Source organism: Nelumbo lutea, chromosome 5 (genome assembly GCF_056320005.1).
Source record: "Nelumbo lutea isolate HS-2025 chromosome 5, American lotus-T2T, whole genome shotgun sequence".
NCBI classification, from domain to species: Eukaryota; Viridiplantae; Streptophyta; class Magnoliopsida; order Proteales; family Nelumbonaceae; genus Nelumbo; species Nelumbo lutea.
The window spans coordinates 65,677,257-65,697,160 of NC_142688.1; the positions used below are offsets into that span (position 1 = coordinate 65,677,257).

At 40.7% G+C, this 19,904-nt stretch overlaps 1 pseudogene; it reads right to left on the reverse strand.

Moving 5' to 3' along the window:
• Window positions 1–7,024: 7,024 nt before the first annotated feature.
• LOC148852745 (uncharacterized) lies at window positions 7,025–18,965 on the reverse strand (annotated as a pseudogene).
• Between the last annotated feature and the right edge of the window lie 939 nt (window positions 18,966–19,904).

A 19,904-nucleotide genomic window follows, 5' to 3' on the forward strand; every position in this document is an offset into this window, starting at 1 on the left:
TTTACCCGATTCTCGGTCATACCGTGGGGTTTCATGCTTGAACATACGACATGGAACTCCTTCAGATGCTTATGAGAGTCCTCACCTAGAAAACAATGAAATAGAGGTAATAATTGTACCAAACCAGATTTCAATTCAAAAGCTACCTCAAGAGTGGGGTACGTGATGCATAAGGGTTGTTGGTTCATAATCGGTGCAACCAACTCCCTCAATGTCCTCTCTTTGTCAGCCATTCTTTCTCCTTCTTCGAAAATGGGAAAATCACAAGTGGGCAATTCGCAATCTGAATTCACCCTTTTTGGTGGACGATCTTTCCTTTGCTTAGCCTCCTTCCTTAAACGATGGGTGGTCCTCTCAATTTCAGGGTTGTACTTGATTTCACCTCGTTGAGAAGCACGAGTCATAAAACAAAAGAGGATTGACGGGTTTGTCGAAGCCCTCAAAATTATTACTAGTCCCACAATAAAATATTTGTAGTAAAAATGGTTCTAGGTCGAATCCCACAGGGAGCAAATCAGTAATCTCTTAGCCGAATGGGTAAAGTAATTGTGTGGGAAAATTAAATAACTAAAATTAAAAGAATAACAAACTAAGCAAACAAGAGAAAATCAGTCTTACCGAATTCTGGTTCAAGGGTTCGGGTTGAATCGATTGGCCATCGTTCCTAGGTACAATTCAGCATTCTTGCAATTCAAGCATTTAACCTTAGATTTATTAGGATAGCCATAATAAACCTTGTGTTTTCCTAATTCAGTTGACCAAACCCAGCATTCGATCAACGCTTATCACCATTCAACTGGGTATGATAGCGTTCCATGTTAAACAATGATAGCATTAAGATTTGTGAAAACAGTTAAACCAAAATAACAATAATTGAGATAGCTGCAATTACTGAATTTTGTTCCATCGATTCTTTTAGGTTGAACCATGTTAAAACATTGGTCAAAGGCTGTCACGAACAATTGACCCAAAAAGATAACAACCTAATTGCTACTTGTACCATTATTCGTGACAATTACGGATCACCGAAATCATGGATAGCAGTAGGAAAATCAACATTAATTCAGTTTGTCAGACTAATTAACATTAACATCCAATAAAAATGTGCACAAGAACCAATGAATACTTGAATTAAAAAGAAAGAAAATAAAGTAACTACAGAACCTCACAATGACACAATCGAACCTCCCCACTTGAACCAGAAAAAGAAGTTTAGCTACTCATGATCTGCGCAATCTCCATGCTCTTCTTCTCCATAGCCGAACTGCCTTTTTGCTTCTTGGTCTTCTTGATGATCTCTTGGATCTTGGAATGAGTGATTTTTAGAGATGGTTCGCCCCCCTCTTTATATAGCCAAAGGAGAGGGTTGTTTTCCAACTCCTTCTAGGAGATCATCTTATCCTTAGGGAGTTTTGATCTTAACTTGAACTAATCCTATCCTATCTCTTATCTAATGCTCTAATCTCAATCTTCTTATCTCTCTAGGATTACATTCAAGACTTTAGATCTGATAAAACTCTCTCCTTGGAGATTACATTCGAAATTCGGACTCTTAACTCTTGAATTCGAGTTGGGCTGCTTCAAGGTACTTCTGCGAGTTGGGCTTAAGTTGTGAAATGGGCCTAGCTGCGAACTTACTCCGACTTTGGGCTCATTTTCGTACTCGATGCAGGCCGAATCTGTCAAAACCCAAAACATAAAAGTTGTGGGCCTTCCTTTCATCTTTCTAATGCTTATTGAATTGTCGAATTCGGTGTCCAGAATTGAGAGTTAGGCCCAGATTACTGACTGTCGCCGAAACTGTGCAAAATCACCCGATTTGCCATGTTTTCTTCCAATTGCCTTCTTTATTGCCCTAGATCGAAAGACAAGAGTAATGAGTTCATTTAAGTGATAAATAAATATAAAAGAGTAAATATTAGGGGATAAAATTAGGGTTCATTTTGGTCTCATCAAGGATAACAAAGAGAAGGTAATAGCTAAGAAATTAAAGTTGCTCCCCGGCAATGGTGCCAAAATTTTGATGGGTTTGTCGAAGCCCTCAAAATTAGTACTAGTCCCACAATAAGATATTTGCAGTAAAAGTGGTGCTAGGTCGAATTCCACAAGGAGCAAATCAATAATCTCTTAGTCGAATGGATAAAGTAATTGAGTGGAAAATTTAATAACTAAAATTTAAAAGAATAAGAAAGCAATAACAAACTAAACAAACAAGAGAAAATTAGTCTTACTGAATTCTGGTTCAAGGGTTTGGGTTGAATCAATTGGCCATCGATCCTAGGTACATTTTAGCATTCTTGCAATTCAAGCATTTAACCTTAGATTTATTAGGATAGCCATAATAAACCTTGTGTTTTCCTAATTCAATTGATCAAACCCAGCATTCAATCAACACTTATCACCACTCAACTGGGTACGATTGAAGGGATAGGATATCCATCATATGGACGCCCAAAGATTGCGGAATAAAGGGGGTGAATTTCAAAAATTTTTCTCTCCCTTCAACTGGGAATTGAATTCACTATTTAGAAAATCATATTTTCAAGGATCATTCTTGAACCATAAACTGAACCAGATCTGAACCAAAAAGGAGTAGGGAGGGATAATACCTGATACAGAGAAGTAGTATCTCCCAATGGAGGTGTTCACGCCCAAGGAAGGATCCAAAATCTGCTCCCACTGAACATGACGCAGTGTAGGGTGGAGCAGGATCAGTAGTGTTCTTACAAAAAAACTTGACCCTTCGCAAGAATCAACAGGATGGCTGGTGAATACAACTCCAACCAATCAGATTTTGATTTCTCCCAAGAACTGGAGATTGAACTGTTGGAGGTGGCGGCTGCAGGAAGGAGGCAGCAAGAGAGTATTTGCAGGGTGCAGAATTCTCTCTTATTGTGATCTCAGCTCTGAAGATAAGGGTGTGCTAGTTGCATGTCTAAAGGCTGCCGCCCCCTCCTCCTTTTATAATCTCAAAAGGGATCAACTCCTAATCCCATTAGGAGTTGCTAATCCAAATCATATCTGGATAAGAAGTCCCTTTAAGTGATAAGGGATAACCCTTATCTTATCTGCAGATCAGATCAGCAATCTCCTAATCTAATTAGGAGGTTTCCAGATTTAAATCTTATTTAGATCTTGGACTCTCTAAGTGGATAGGGTCTGGGCCCAATCCTAACAGTTGATCCATCTCAGAATTCGCCCCTTAAGTGACTACTACAATTATTGCAGTCACGACCAAAGGATCCATGGAGTTAATTTTTAGAGAAGGAGTTATTGTACTGAAAGATTGTCTTTATGTACAAAATTTAAGGAGAAATCTGATTTCTGTCTCAAAACTATGTGTAGATGGTTATTCTATCGTTTTTAGTAATATGATTACTATCAAAAGAAAGAACAGATTCATTGCATATGGGAAACTGGAGAACGGTCTCTATGTTCTACAATCTTCTCTAGAAATTAACATAACTGAAACTACGTTGGCTGAAATCCCCAAGAAAAGAGTCCGTGATACAGTTAATCCCACGTGCCTGTGGCATCACCAACTTGGCCACATCGATGTTGACCGAATCACAAGGTTGGTAAAGGATGGTCCTTTGGATTTTTTAACTATAGAAGATCTTCCCATTTGTGAACCTTGCCTACGAGGTAAGATGACGAAATGGCCATTTAACGGTAAGCGTGAAAGATGTACAGGCACACTTGACCTTATACATACTGATGTATGTGGTCCCCTGAGTGTTAGGACACGGAATCAACACGTGTATTTCATCACCTCCATAGATGACTTCTCACGATATGGTTACGTGTACCTAATGAGACACAAGTCTGAATCCTTTGAAAAGTTCAAAGAGTTTAGACAAGAGGTCGATAAACAGTTAGGGAGAGAAACTAAATCCCTAAGATCAGATCGAGGTGGCGAGTATCTCTCTAATGAATTCAGGGACAACTTAAATGACAATGGGATAGTATCACAATTGGCTCCTCCTGCTACACCACAACTTAACAGTGTTTCAGAGAGGAGGAATAGGACCTTATTGGATATGGTCCAGTCGCTTCTCATACACTCAGAGTTACCCACATCCTTTTGGGGTTACGCATTAGAGACTTCGATTTACGTGCTGAATCGGGTTCCAACCAAATCGATTCTGAACACTCCATATGAATTTTGGACCAAAAAGAGTAGGAGACCACCTCCTCCCCTTAAGCTATATAAAGGGGTAGCGGGCGGACTAGAGAGGCATTAAGAAGCAAAGGAGCAATCCAGCTATCAAGCAAGAAGTCTGCAAGAAGGAGGTGGTGGCAAGGAGAAGAGGAGATCTCAACTCCAAGGGCGAAACCACAAGTTCTTTCTTTTCTCTTGTTTGTTTTATTGATGCTAATATGAACTAATTTATCTGTAATTAGGGTTGTGGAAAGCCTAATCATATCAATGAATATATTTTTATTCTAATTCATTCAAGATCGTGATTTTCATATAGTTTATGAATTATCTTGCTTAATGCTATTAGGAGTGACCATCTCTTAATTGATCAAGCGTATGTGAATGAATCGAGAGAGGAATTCACATAGCTGACCACATAATTCATGGTGTGAACTGAATGGTATATAGGGGTATATACACATGATTCATCTGAATATAATAGTTTTTCCTTGGACTTAATGTGCTTCTATCTTGAGAACTCTAGTCGAGAGATCGAGGGGTTACCTGATAGAAGTAGTTTTAGTATATCTCGAGAGAGAATATTAAATAAAATTGGAAAGACTTCACCTTGTGGGAATGAAAAATTATCTTGGATAATCTCATTCATTAATATTCATTGGAATGGTTAGGTGGACTGAAAGCCTAGCGAATTCAACCAATCGTTACATACTTTAACATTGTTACTTCTGCTCTTCTTTTCCTTTTTTCTGCTTTTCATTAGTTTTTATCTTCAAATCTGAAATTTGATTGTCCAAATAATTAAGGAAGGCTGTAGTTCTAGTACTTATTTTGTTAAATCCTCGTGGGAATGATATTTTTATACTACTTGATAACTAGTGCACTTGCTAGGGTTATATTTATAGCTATCACTCCCTCTTGGGGTATGGGTTGGGAGGGGGTCGATATCCACGCAGGCTAGTTTTGTCTTTCCAAACTGGTCTAGCTTTACTTTTTGTACAAATATTCTTCTTAAAGTGAAATAGTCCATCAGATCGTGGTGAGGTGTCTGATGGTAATTGCACCACCTTCCTTTGTGCTTATCTTTCTTTGGGTCTACTCCTGAGTGGTGGTGGTGGAAGGCTGACCCAATCTTCCACTAGTTTTCCCTTGAGTTTTGTCTCATTGATACGACCCCTGTCTGGCTCCTCCATTGCTTCTGGGCCTCTTATCCATCATGTATGCCTCATTTCTGTTGTAGGGAGACGTGTCATTGACAGTTTGCACTGTCCTTTCTACAAATCTCCAAAGTTGGTTAAAGGTCTCTACTTGAACATTTTTTGTGTTGATTCTGTAAGTGGGGAGCATGCCCTGGACACACTGCTTGACAAAACTTCTTTCCGTGGCGTGCTAATAAAAAATAAAGTGTGTGACTTTTTGGAACCACATGACACATGCCAATAGGTCCTCTCCTGGCCCTTGCTCTATGTTCCATAGATCGGCCATGGTCAATTCCTTTCTAAAGTGAACAATTTGGATAGGAATTTCATGGCCAGTTTGTCCCACGAATAGATGCTGCCAAGGGTGAGGGTTACTAACCACATATACACCAAGCCTGTCACTGACTTCGAGAACTCTCACACTTTGAGGTCCCCATCGAGAGCGAAGGAGCTGAGGATGTCCTCAAACTTGTTAATGTGCTTCTATGAACTGCCATTTTGTCCTTGAACTTGCTCATCGCACTTCAGAACATGTTCGTTGCACCTAAAAACTCTCCTTGCACCTCTCAACATGTTCATCACACCTGAAAACTTTCTCTTCACACCTCAAAACATGATCATCGCACATAAAAACTTGCTCATCGCACCTCAAAACTTATTTGTTACACCTGAAATCTTTCTCAGTTCTCCTTAGAACATGTTCATTGCTGTTTAGAACATCTTCATCGCACCTGAAAACATGCTCATCACTCCTAAAAATTTGCTCATTGCACCTAAAAACTTTTCATCGCAACTAAGAACATGTTAATCACACCTAAAAACTTTCTCATCGTACCTTAGAATGTGTTCCTCACACTTGAAAACCTTCTCATTGCACCTCAGAACATGTTTATCACACCTGAAAAATTATTCATCGCACCTCATAACTTCTTCATCGCACCTCAGAACATGTTCATCGCACCTAAGACATTGCTTATCGCACCTTAGAACATGTTCATCGCACTTGAAATCTTTCTCATCGCACTTTAGAACATGATCATCACACCAAAAATCTTTTTCATCGCACCTCAACACATGTTCATCACACCTTAAAACATGTCCTTAACACTTGAGAACTTACTCAAGAACCTCAGAACATGTTCATTGCTCCTAAAGACTTACTCATCGCACCTTAAAACATGTTCATCATTGATAAGAACCCACTAGACGACCTACTCTAGGAACTTCTGAATCAAGTCGTTATGTGCACCCAGAAGCTAGAAAACAAGTTGTAGTTGATCATAACCTTAAGGAAACTAAGTCCTTACAGAATCTAATCTTGAAGATGCCACAAAGGTTGATCACTCCCTTGATAAGTCAAGATATTGTATTCTACTAAGAACACAAGAAGGAAAAGCTAAGCTTGCTGAAAATACCACTGTATTATTGATGATCTCATTTTACAGAGTTGTGGCCTTTATATTGGCATATAAACATCATTATCTTATAAGGAAACTCCTAACTAATGATTATCTTATTAGGAAACACCTAACTGATGAGGATCCCTTTAATTTAGGAAAACAAATCTACTTTGATATAGGAATCCTTCTAAAAGACTACAACTAATGACAACTAAGCATAGAAAAGTCAAAGTAAACAGAACAAGATAAAAACAAGCCCAAGCCCATCAATACATCTTAGCATGCGGATTGGGCCTTTTCTTATCATGTCTATGCACCAAGCCCATCAAGCTTTGTTCTTCAAGTTCTAAGCTTTGCACATCGTCTTGCACATAAAGATAGGTGATTATCCTTGGTGAAGCTTTGGGAACTTCTAGAATAGTCTTAGAATCTTCTAAAATAGCATATTTGTCATGCACTTCCATGATTAAGCCTTGTAAAGCCTCTTTCATCCTCTTTGTTGTTGCCCTAGTCATTGGCCCACCGATTCCTTGCAAAGGATTTTGAGAATATTTGGGAATATTTGCTTGAGCCATTTGGTCAACACCTCGATGCCCATTATTCCCTCCTTCCTCGAAAGGATTTATCCTCGAATCACGTACATCAAATGAAGATAAATCAACAACATTAAAAGTCACACTAACATTACCATAGTTGCTTGGCAAATCTAGCTTGTAGGCGTTATTATTGATTCTTTCCAAGACTTGAAAAGGTCCATCTCTTCTAGACTGCAATTTTGATTTCCTTTGCGTATGAAACCTCTCCTTACGCATGTGCACACAAACCCAATCTCCATGTTCAAAAACAACCTTCAAACGCCCCTTATTAGCTTGCTTAGCATATTGCTCATTCTTCCTTTCAATGTTAGCCCGAACCTTGGCATGTAAATCTTTCACAAAAATTACATTTTTCTTACCATCAAGATTAGCATGTTCATTAGTAGGCAAAGGTAAAACATCCATAGGAGTTAAAGGATTAAAGCCATAAACAACTTCAAAAGGTGAAAAAAAAGTAGTAGAATGAACAAACCGGTAATATGAAAACTCAATATGTGGCAAACACTTCTCCCATTGCCGTAAGTTCTTTTGAATGATAGCACGCAACAACGTAGTGAGTGTCCTATTAACTACTTCAGTTTGACCATCCGTTTGAGGATGTGCAACAGTAGAAACCAAGAGTTTAGTTCCTAATCTATTCCATAAAGTGTGCCAAAAATGACTTAAGAACTTAACATCTCTATCACTAACAATTGTCTTAGGCAAACATGCAAACGAACAAATTCTTTAAAGAACAAGTCAGCAATATGTGTTGCATCATTTGTTTTAGAACAGACAATGAAATGAGCTATTTTACTAAACCGATCAACAACAACAAATATGCTGTCCTTACCACTTTGAGACCTTGGTAACCCTAAAACAAAATCCATAGAAACATCAATCCAGGGTTAGTTAGTCACTGGTAAAGGTGTATACAAGCCATGCAGCTTAACTTTAGATTTTGCTTTCCTACACATAATGCACTTATCACAAACAGATTGTACATCATGCTTCATATTAGGCCAATAAAAATGCTCATACAATATATCTAAAGTCTTTTGTACACCAAAGTGCCCCATCAAGCCGCCTCTATGAGTTTCTCTAACAAGTAAATCATGAATAGAACAAATAGGCACACACAATTTATCTTTCTTAAATAGAAATCCTTCATGCCTATAGAAATCATTAAACATACACTTATAACATGCTTTCCCTACTTGGCCAAAATCAAAATCATTAGCATACAAGTCCTTATGCAATTCAAAACCAAGTAACTTAGTTTGTAAGGAAGTAAGTAATGCGTACCTCCTAGATAATGTATCAGCAACAACATTTTCCTTTCCATGTTTATACCTGATCACATAAGGAAATGTTTCTATGAACTCCAGCCACTTAGCATGCCTTTTATTAAGCTTACCTTGGGATTTCAAGAACTTTAAGCTCTCATGATCAGAATGAATGATGAATTCCCTTGGCCACAAGTAATGCTGCCATGTTTGAAGAGTCCTCACTAATGCATAAAATTCCTTGTCATAAGTAGGATAATTGAAGGCTGCCCCACTTAGTTTTTCACTAAACTAAGTAATTGGTTTGGAATCTTGCATCAAAATGACCCCTATTCCAATTCTAGATGCATCACATTCTACCTCAAAAGCTTTATCAAAGTTAGGCAAACACAATAAAGGTGCATTAGTTATCTTATCTTTCACATGGCATCTTGTATGAAAAATATGCTCACATTGCTCCAATCACCATCATCCTTAGGCTGTATACTTAGGGCTCTCCTTGTAACTAGCAAATCACCATGAACGGGTTATGCAACTTCAACATCAGAACAATCCTCCAATGGTAGCATCTCATCCTCACTTGAGCTAGCACTTTCTATTTCTCCATTCTCCAACACAATCATAACTCTTTTGTTTGGGCATTGAGAAGCAATATGCCTGAATCCTTGGCACCTAAAACACTTAACTTCACACGACTTAGAAGAAGTTTTAGTGTTGGTTTTACCCTAATGAACAACAATTGAATCATTTTGCTTTGCTTCCTCTTTTGTTTTTGAGGCAGCTTCGTTGTCATTCCAATTAGATTTCCATGAAGAACCAGATCTGAACCCTTTTGATTTGATTTGCTTCTCCACTTTAGTGGCTTTGTGCAACAACTCCTCCATCTTCACATAGTGTTGTAAATCCACCACATCAGCAATCTCCGTATTCAAGCCACCAATAAATCTAGCCATTGTTGCTTCTCGGTCCTCCTCTATGTTTGCTCTAATCATGGCTATCTCCATCTCTTTGTAATAGTCCTCTACACTCATGGAACCTTGAACCAGCCTCTGCAACTTTCTATGCAAATTTCTATAGTAATGGCCAGGCATAAATCTATTGTGCATTACCAATTTCATCTCTTCCCATGACTGAATTGGCCTCTCTCCATTCCTATGCCTATTGATCACCAATTGATCCCGCATATGCTTGCATAATCTATGAACTGCACGACTGCTAGTTTTACTTTCTTCTCCTCGGAGTAATCATGGCAATCAAATACGTGCTCAACCTTTCTTTCCCACTCCAAGTATAGTTCAGGATCAATTTTTCTTTGAAAGGACAGAATCTTCATCTTTATGTTGTCTAAATTGCTATCTCTTTTGGAAATAATCTTCTTGCCTCGTTTAGAAATTGATTCCTCCAAATCCGAATCATCTTCCTCTTCTTCCTCAAACACACGTCTTCTAGTGGACTTAGAAATAGATGGGGATTGCAAATCATCCAACCTCGCATTCAAATTTCTAAATTATTCATTAACAGCCCTTATGAATAATTTCATGTCAATCTCTTGTAGTTCTCCTTCAATACTCATGTTTATAACCTGCAAAAACTCGCTAAAAATAAAAGAAATTTTGTACCTCACCTCTCTTTGCCTTTTTTTTTCACTTAAGCCAGCCCCCTTTATGTTCTTAATAGAATCAAGATCAACAAATCTCAAGGAGCAATTGGTTAAATGGTGGCAAATCTCAAAATCAAAACTTTAAAAACTCAGTTGAGACAAACGGTAGAAATAAGGAAGGAAAAATCAATTATAGGAGCCAAAAAAATAAGAAAACTTCAAAAGGAAGCAAAAGATATGCAAAAGAAATCACTAGAAACACAAAACAGCCTTGGACCTGAATATAATATGGAGCATGAAATAAAGTTAATTTAGACACAAGAATCCTTATTTGATAAGGATTAGTACTAATTGATGTAGCACAATTCGGTCACTCCTAGCTGGCACTTATGTGGCTCCTAGAAGACACCTGAGATGGGGAAGAATAAGAAGAATCCTTTGGGAGGTTGCCCAATGGGGACACTCAGATGCTTAAGTCAGTACTCGGTAGAAGCAAGGAAAAGGCGAAAGGCTAAGAGTGTAGATAGCGTGTTACCACTATATTCAAGAGGTCAGAGATTCAAGAAGCCAGTTCTCTTCTGCCCTGAGGGATTTTATAGGGACACTCACACTAGGTTGGGCATAATCGCCACTGGGCCTCTATCATAGCTGTTACCTACCAAGGCTGCGCAGGTGGCCGTTGTGGCGTACGCCTCGCCTGGGTGAGTGACACGTTTCCAAAGTGACAGGCACGCCTTTACCTGCTGAGACACGTGATGCAGACTGTTGAAAGGACTGGGACTGTGCGATTAGTAGAGGATATGGTGCAGTCTGACCGGTACGGTCTATCAATCGGAAGCTTCCTGAAGAGCGCTAATGCGGCTTGTTTGCGAGCTACTTTGTGGCGAACTTGGAGCACTCTAGGATTATCCTTAGTGGAATTGGTCCTCGTCATGACTTGTCTGCTAGGGAACTCAGGTAAGCTAACAACTTTAGCTTATGAGCTACAGTTGCCTTGGAGTATCTCTTCAAAGATAGCCCAGGGAACCCAGAGATCGCTTCTCAGTAGACTCCTCCCCTCGTGAGCTGTATTGTAGCGGGCTGCTTCATGGGCCCGTCACTTAATCGCACCGGGCTTTAACGCTGGGCTATTGCTCATGCCAAGTCAGTGTCTAGATGTCACTATTTCATAGGTTGAGTCAAATCATCCTTCATCAATTGCCCCCCACTCCTCGAGCTAAGAGTACTACCTTAGCGCGGGGAGTTTATGAAGTGCGATGGACTGATTTGACTGAAATTCAAACTTGATTGACTGTCCTCCTTAAATGCAATAGCGGGAATCAAGAGATTTTCTGACCTTCTTGACTTTTTGGATTCCAAAAACGTGCTAAGGTGGCTTTTAACTCTGAACATCGTACGACTACGACTACCTTAATTATGGAAGACGTGCCGCCAATCGCCTTCGGTTTTCAGGAGACGTGCAGTTAGGATGCCTGTGGGCCATTGGATCTGCTTTGATCTGGGCCGTCAGTTTGAAAGGGTGGAGGCTATAAATAGGGGGCCCCCTTGGGCCTCATTTTCTCCCATACCATCTTTGCTGTCTTTGGATTCTAAGGTCGCACACTTCACCTAGTCTACTCGAATTCCTCACCTTGCTTCATTCTGTCTCCTCTGGTGAGTCCCAATCTCTGTCAGCCATGTCTGGGTACCCATACCACACCTATCATAGGGGCGATAGCCAGAATGATGATGCTCCCTCGAGCTTGGGAGGAGCCTAGGAACAGATCCTAGAGGCTCAGGAGGCCTCTGGCGACATAACATCTACTTCTAGGGGGAGGGAGTCTGATACCTTTGGCCCTTCCTTGATGATGGCGGAGAGACTCATGTCTCTGATCTACTACTTTCGCCTCCCTGGGGACCTGGTTTACAGCCTCCCTACTAGCAACTTCCCTTGGGAGCATGGTCCTAATAACATAGTAATCTTTCAGGAATAGGTTGAGGCTAGCTTGCATCTTCCCCTGCACCCCTTGATAGTGGAGGTGTTAAATCACTTTAACATCACCATTGACCCAACGCCATTCGAAACATGGTTGGGACAATATCCCTGTGTTACGAGTACTGCCTTCCTTTGGACCTTGATATTTTTGCCTCTATCCTATGTATAAAGAACGCTGCTCCTGGGGTTCCTCCGGAGAGACACTTCTATTACCTCTCTCCCCATCGCGGCTATAAGCTCTTGTACAAGATGCCGAATAAGATTCTCTCCTAGAAGTGGGATTACTTTGTGGTCCATAACCTCGAGGGGTGGCCCTTCCCCACTGCTTGGAGGGGCACCATCTAGGACCCCGGGGCCAAGCTGGACCCTGAAATTTGGAAAACGATGCTGTCCTAGGCATCAGTAGGCTTCCTTTGCTTGGACTACTTGGCCGAGGAGAAGCTCGTGTAGGCAAGCTTGAGCCCGGGTAGGTTTCCTTTTTTGGTCGCGTAGTGCCTTGTGACAATATTGTGCACACATGTATTTTGTTTCTTGCCAGACTAATATCTTGTGGTCTTTTGGCAGCCATCATGTCTAGTGCCGATTCACGCCGCCTTCTCTCGAGCAGCCAGAGGCGCCATGCAAAGAGGACGCGCCCCAACCAGACCCCCCCTTCGGGAAGTACTGAGTTTGGGTCTGCCGAGCCGGTTCTACCCTCTCCTCCACCCGAGACTCCGATGCCCCCACCTGAGGGGACTAGTGGGATTAACCTTGGGGGGAACGAGCTCCTTCAGCCGGGGGAGGCTCCCTGTAATCCCCTTCAACCACGTCCTTACCTTTGGTTCCCAGTGGGAAAATGGGAAGGGGTAAATGATTATCTTGTGGCTTGCCAAAGGAGCTGGAAGGCGATTACTAATGACGAGGTCGCTCAGTGGGGGAATATGGAGCCTGAGGACCTCTCCGCGTTCGCCTCTGGCCATTGCATGGTGGTAAGTGACCCTTTTTCCTTTTCCTCTATTTTTTTTTTCTTTTCCTCCGTTGTCCTCTGATCTTCTCTTCAGTCGGCATGTGAATTCCGTGATCCATGCCATGGCTCTCCACACGCACATCCATCACGTCAACACCCTCGACCAGTGGGCTGCTAACATGAAGCTCCAGGGGCGAGCTCGACCGGATCTGAGGCGAGTTCCATCACACCTGCAAGGGGAGCGAGTCTCAAGAGTTGCTCATCCACGACTAGGAGGCTCAAATCGCCCGGCTCTCTGAAGAGAGCACGCGTTACAGGGAGGAATCATCGAGAATGGCGGCGGAGAGGGAGCTCCTCAGGCAGCAGGTGCAGGACTTGGAGTCCACTCTTCAAATCGGACTTGAAACTTTGATCAGATGGTGCAGGCTGAGCGAGAGAAAGTGGTCTAGGATTTTAAAGACTCCCAAGAAGTCCAGGACCTCCAGACGGAGTATGGTTCAGGTTTGTACTGCTCTGGGTTTAAGCTTTGCTGGTGGCTGGTTCGGAAGAAGTTCTCCGGACTCAACCTCGACGCCATTACTATGAAGGGTCTATCTCCTGAGGTGGTGAACCAAGCAAAGGAAGAGGAGCCTGACTCCCCAGAGGATGAGGAGGTGGATCCTTGAGGCGGCGTTTCTTTTGGACTTCTGGTGGCTTCCGAGTGCCGTAAACCTAGTCTTTAACAAGTCTTTGGTTGGGCGGTTCTGCCTTGTGGTAGTTAGACTTTCTCAAGCTATTTAGCTCGGTTATTGCACTATTACTTTCCTTTTCTTTTGAAGTGATGATGAATGTTTTTTCCTTCTTCTTCCAAGTATGATGGGCTCTTTGTATCTTTGATAAGACGATTCTCGATGCCTAAGCTACTAGAGCTATTTACCGGAAATAAGGCATCTCCATGGTGCACGATAAGTCGATCGCCACATGTACCCGAACTATTTGTCCGTCGGTTATTCTTTACTTTGATCATTGTACTAGGACAAGATACATTTGGTGGGGTTTAAGCCTGAGCTACTTACACTCCTCACCTTGACAAGCTATCATGGGGATGAGATCGTGTTAGCTCGACATTCTTTGCCCTTAGGCTTTGGGGGTGACTTATAGTCTATTTTTGAGGTTTGCCCATGCCTGAAAGGCGATCGGGTCTTATTGCGTCGAGATCGTGTTAGATCAGCATTTTTTCCCTTGGGCTTTGGAAGTGGCTCGTGGCCTACTCGGTTGTTATAGATAGTATTGTCTTAGGTTGACAATATTCCATGCCCGAGGTACTTGTTTCCCTTCGAGGGTCTCGGTCTTGTACGTTCTATCCCTGAGCACTCGCTTCACTCAGTAGGGGCCTTCCCAGTTGGACCCAAGCTTGCCAGCGCCGGGCTCAGGTACCATAACTTTATGAAGGACCAGGTCACCAATGCGGAGGTTCCGCCTCTTGACCCTGTCATTATAGTACCGAGCTACTCTCTGCTAGTAGGCTGCGGTCTTGATGTACGCGAGGTCCCTTACTTCATCGAGTAGATCGAGGTTGGTACGTAGCTCATCTTCGTTCGTTTGATCACTGTATGCTTCTAGCCGCAGCGTAGGTACTTTGATCTCTGCAGGGATTACTGCTTTGGTGCCGTAGGTGAGATTGAAGGGTGTTTCTCCCATGGCGGTCTTCTCTGTGGTCCGGTATGCCCATAGAACACTGGGTAGTTCAACTGCCCACAATCCTTTAGCTCGGTCCAACCGTGCCTTTAATCCATGGAGGATGGCTCTGTTCGTGACTTCTGCCTGACCTTTTGCTTGAGGGTGCACGACTGTAGTAAAGTTCTATTGGATTCCCATGTCTTGGCACCGGTCTTGAATCAAATGATAAGGACCCACTAGATGACCTGCTCTAGGAACTCTTGAGTTAAGTTGTTATGCGCACCCATAAACTAGAAAACAAGTTGTAGTTGATCATATTAGAACCTTAAGGAAACTAAGTCCTTAAAGAATCCAATCTTGAAGATGCCACAAAGGTTGATCACTCTCTTGATAAGTCAAGATATTGTAGTCTATCAAGAACACGAGAAGGCAAAGCTAAATTTGCTGAAAATACCACTGTATTATTGATGATATCGTTTTACATAGTTGTGGCCTTTATATAGGCATGTAAACATCATTATCTTATAAGGAAGCTCTTAATCTTATAAGGAAACTCCTAACTAATGATTATCTTATCAGGAAACACCTAACTGATGAGGATCCCTTTAATCTAGGAAAACAAATCTGCTTTGATATAGGAATCCTTCTAAAAGACTACAACTAATGACAACTAAGCATAGAAAAGTCAAAGTAAACAGAACAAGATAAAAACAAGCCCAAGCCCAACAAGACAAAACAAGCCCATCAACACATCTTAGCATGCAGGTTGGGCCTTTTCTTATCATGTCCATGCGCCAAGCCCATCAAGATAAGTTCTAAGCCTTGCACATCGTCTTGCACATAAAGATAGGTGATTATCCTTGGTGAAGCTTTGGGAACTTTTAGAACAGTCTTATAATCTTCTAGAACAATCTCTTTGTCATGCACTTCCATGATTAAGCCTTGTAAAGCCTCTTTCATCCTTCTTGTTCTTGCCCTAGTCATTGGCCCACTGATTCCTTGCAAAGGATCTTGAGAATATTTGAGAATATTAGCTTGAGCCATTTGGCCAGCACCTCGATCTCCATTTGAAAACTCGCTAATCACACCTTACAACATGTTCATCGCACCTAAACACCTGCTCATTGCACTTTAGAAAATTTCCACAGTATATTAAAATTGCTAATCGCACCTCAGAACATGTTCACCACACTCGAAAACTTGCTCATTGCACCTCAAAACATGTTCATTGCTCCTAAATGCTTGCTCATCACACCTTATAACATGTTCATTGCACCTCAAAACTTCCTCTTCACTCCTCTGAACATGTCCATCGCACCATAAAACATGTTCACCGCACATGCAAACTTTCTCATCGCAACTTAGAACATGTTCATCATACCTAAAATCTTGTTCATCACAGCTTAGAAAAAGTTCATCGCACCTCAGAATATATTCATCGCTCCTAAGAATTTGCTCATCACACTTGAAAACTTTTCATCGCACCTGAGTATATGTAAATCGCACCTAGAAACATATTCATTGCACCACAGAACATGTTCATCACACCTGTAAATGTGTTTATCGCACCTCATATTTACTTCATCGAATAAAAAACTTGCTCATTGCACCTTGGAACATGTTCATCGCACCAAAAACCTTGCTCATCGCACCCCAGAACATGTTCATCGCACCAAAAAAACTTTCTCTTCGCACCTTAGAACATGTTCATCACACCTAAAAACTTTCTCATTACACCTCAAAATATTTCATCGAACCTAAAAACTTGCTCATCGCACATCAAAACATATTCGTCGTAACTAAAATCTTTCACACTACTCCTCAAAACATGCTTATCGTTGATTAGAAAATGTTCATCACACCTCTGAACATGTTCATTGCTTCAAAAAATTTGTTCATCGCACTTAAAAACTTATCATTGCAAATAAAAACTTTTATCGCACCTAAGAAAATGTCCTTACACCTGAAAACATTTCTTATTGCACTTCTGAACATGTTAATCGCACATGAAAACTTGTTCATCGCACCTGAAAACTTGTTCATCGCACCTAATAAATTCTTCATCACACCTCAAAACATGTTCACCGCTCCTAAAAATTTGCTCATCGCACTTGAAAACTTTTCATCGCACCTAAAAACTTTTCCATCGCACCTCAGGAAATCTCAATCACACCCAATAACATTCTCATCGCACCACAAAACATGTTCATCACACCTGTGAACTTGTAAATTGCACCTCATATTCTCTTCGTCGCATCTGAAAACTTGCTCATTGCACCTCAAAACATGTTCATCGCACCAAAAAACTTGCTCATCGCACCTTAGAACGTTCATCGCACCTAAAATCTTTCTCTTTACACCTCACAATATGTTCATCACACTTGAAAACTTTTTCAATTCACCTCAACACATATTCATCACACTTAAAAACTTGCTCATCGCATCTCGAAACATATTCGTCACACCTGAAATCTTCTTAATGCTCTTCAGAACATGTTAATCACAGCTAAAAAAATGTTCATCGCACTTCAAAACTTGTTTATTGCTCCTCAGAACATGTTCACTGCTCCTTAAAATTTGCTCATCACACCTAAAATCTTTTCATTGCACCTAGGAACATTTTCATTGCACCTAAAAACTTTCTCATCGCACCTCAGAACATGTTCCTCACAGCTAAAAACATTTTCATCACACCCGAAAACAAGCTCATTGCACCTCATAACTTCATCATACCTTAGAACATGCTCATCACACCTAAAACCTTGCTCATCGCACCTCAAAATATGTTCATCACACCTAAAATCTTTCTCATCGCACCTCAAAACATGTTCATCACACCAAAGCTTTTCCATCGCATCTCAGAGCATGTTCATCACATCTTAGAACATGTTCATCGCACTTAAAAATTTTCCCATCGCACCTCAAGAAATCTCAATCACACCTAATAACTTTCTCATCGCACCAAAAAACATGTTCATCACACCTGTAAACTTGTAAATCGCACCTCATATTCTTTTCATCGCATCTAAAAACATGCTCATTGCACCTTAGAACATGTTCATCGCATCAAAAAAACTTTCTCTTCGCACATTGGAACATGTTCATCACACCTAAAAACTTTCTCATTGCACCTCAGAACATTTCATCGAACCTAAAAACATGCTCATCGCACTTCAAAACATATTCGTCATAACTAAAATCTTTCACACTACTCCTCAAAACATGTATATCATTGATTAGAAAATGTTCATCACACTTCTGAACATAATCATTGCTTCTAAAAATTTGTTCATCGCACTTAAAAACATATCATTGCAAATAAAAACTTTTATCGCACCACAGAAAATGTCCTTACACCTGAAAACATTTCTTATCGCACTTCAGAACATGTTAATCGCACATGAAAACTTGTTCATCGCTCCTGAAAGCTTGTTCATCGCACCTCATAAATTCTTCATCACACCTCAAAACATGTTCATCGCTCCTAAAAATTTTCTCATCGCACTCGAAAACTTTTCATCGCACCTAAAAACTTTCTCATCGCATCTGTAAATTTGTAAATCGCACCTCATATTCTCTTCATCACATCTAAAAGCGTGCTCATTGCACCTCAAAATATGTTCATCGCACCAAAAAACTTGCTCATCGCACATCAGAACGTGTTCACTGCACCTAAAAACTTTCTCTTTACACCTTACAATATGTTCATCACACCTGAAAACATTCTCAATAGACCTCAAAACATATTCATCACACTTAAAAACTTGCTCATCGCATCTCAAAACATATTCATCACCCCTGAAATCTTTCTTAATGCTGTTCAGGAAATGTTCATCACAGCTTAAAAAATGTTCATCGCACTTCAAAACTTGCTCATTGCACCTCAGAACATGTTCATCGCTCCTAAAAATTTTCTCATCGCACCTAAGAACATTTTCATTGCACCTAAAAACTTTCTCATCGCACCTCAGAACATGTTCCTCACAGCTAAAAACATTTTCATGACACCCGAAAACATGCTCATTGCTCCTCATACCTTCATCATACCTTAGAACATGTTCATCACGCCTAAAACCATGCTCATCGCACCTCAAAATATGTTCATCACACCTAAAATCTTTCTCATCGCACCTCAGAACATGTTCATCACACCTAAGCTTTACCATCGCATCTCAGAGCATGTTCTCCACACCTTAGAACATGTTCATCGCACCTAAAAGCTTTCCCATCTCACCTCAGGAAATCTCAATCACACCCAATAACTTTCTCATCGCATTACAAAACATGTTCATCACACCTGTAAACTAGTAAATCGCTCCTCATATTATTTACATCGCATCTAAAAACTTACTCATTGCACCTTGAAACATCTTCATCGCACCAAAAAACTTTCTCATCGCACCTCAGAACGTGTTCATCGCACGTAAAAACTTTCTCTTTACACCTCACAATATGTTCATCACACCTGAAAATTTTCTCAATTCACCTCAAAACATATTCGTCACACTTAAAAAACTTTCTCATCGCATCTCAAAACATATTCGTCACACCTGAAATCTTTTTTAATGCTCTTCAGAACATGTTCATCACAACTTAAAAAATGTTCATCGCACTGCAAACTAGCTCATTGCACCTCAGAATTGGTTCAACACTCCAAAAAATTTGCTCATCGCACCTAAAATCTTTTCATCACACCTAAGAACATTTTCATTGCACTTAAAAACATTCTCATCGCACATCAAAACATGTTCCTTGATGAGACCAAAATGAACCCTAATTTTATCTCCTAATATTCACTCTTTTTCATTTATTTAGCACTTAAATGGACTCATTACTCTTGTATTTCGATTCAGGGCAATAAAGAAGGCAATTGGAAGAAAACAGGGCAAATCGGATGATTTTGCACAGTTTCGGCGACAGTCAGTAATCTGGGCCTAACTCTCAATTCAGGACACCGAATTGGACAATTAAAGAAGCATTAGAAAGATGAAAGGAAGGCCCACAACTTTTATGTTTTGGGTTTTGACAAATTCGGCCCGCATCGAGTATGAAAACGAGCCCAAAGTCGGAGCAAGTTCGCAGCCAGGCCCATTTCACAACTTAAG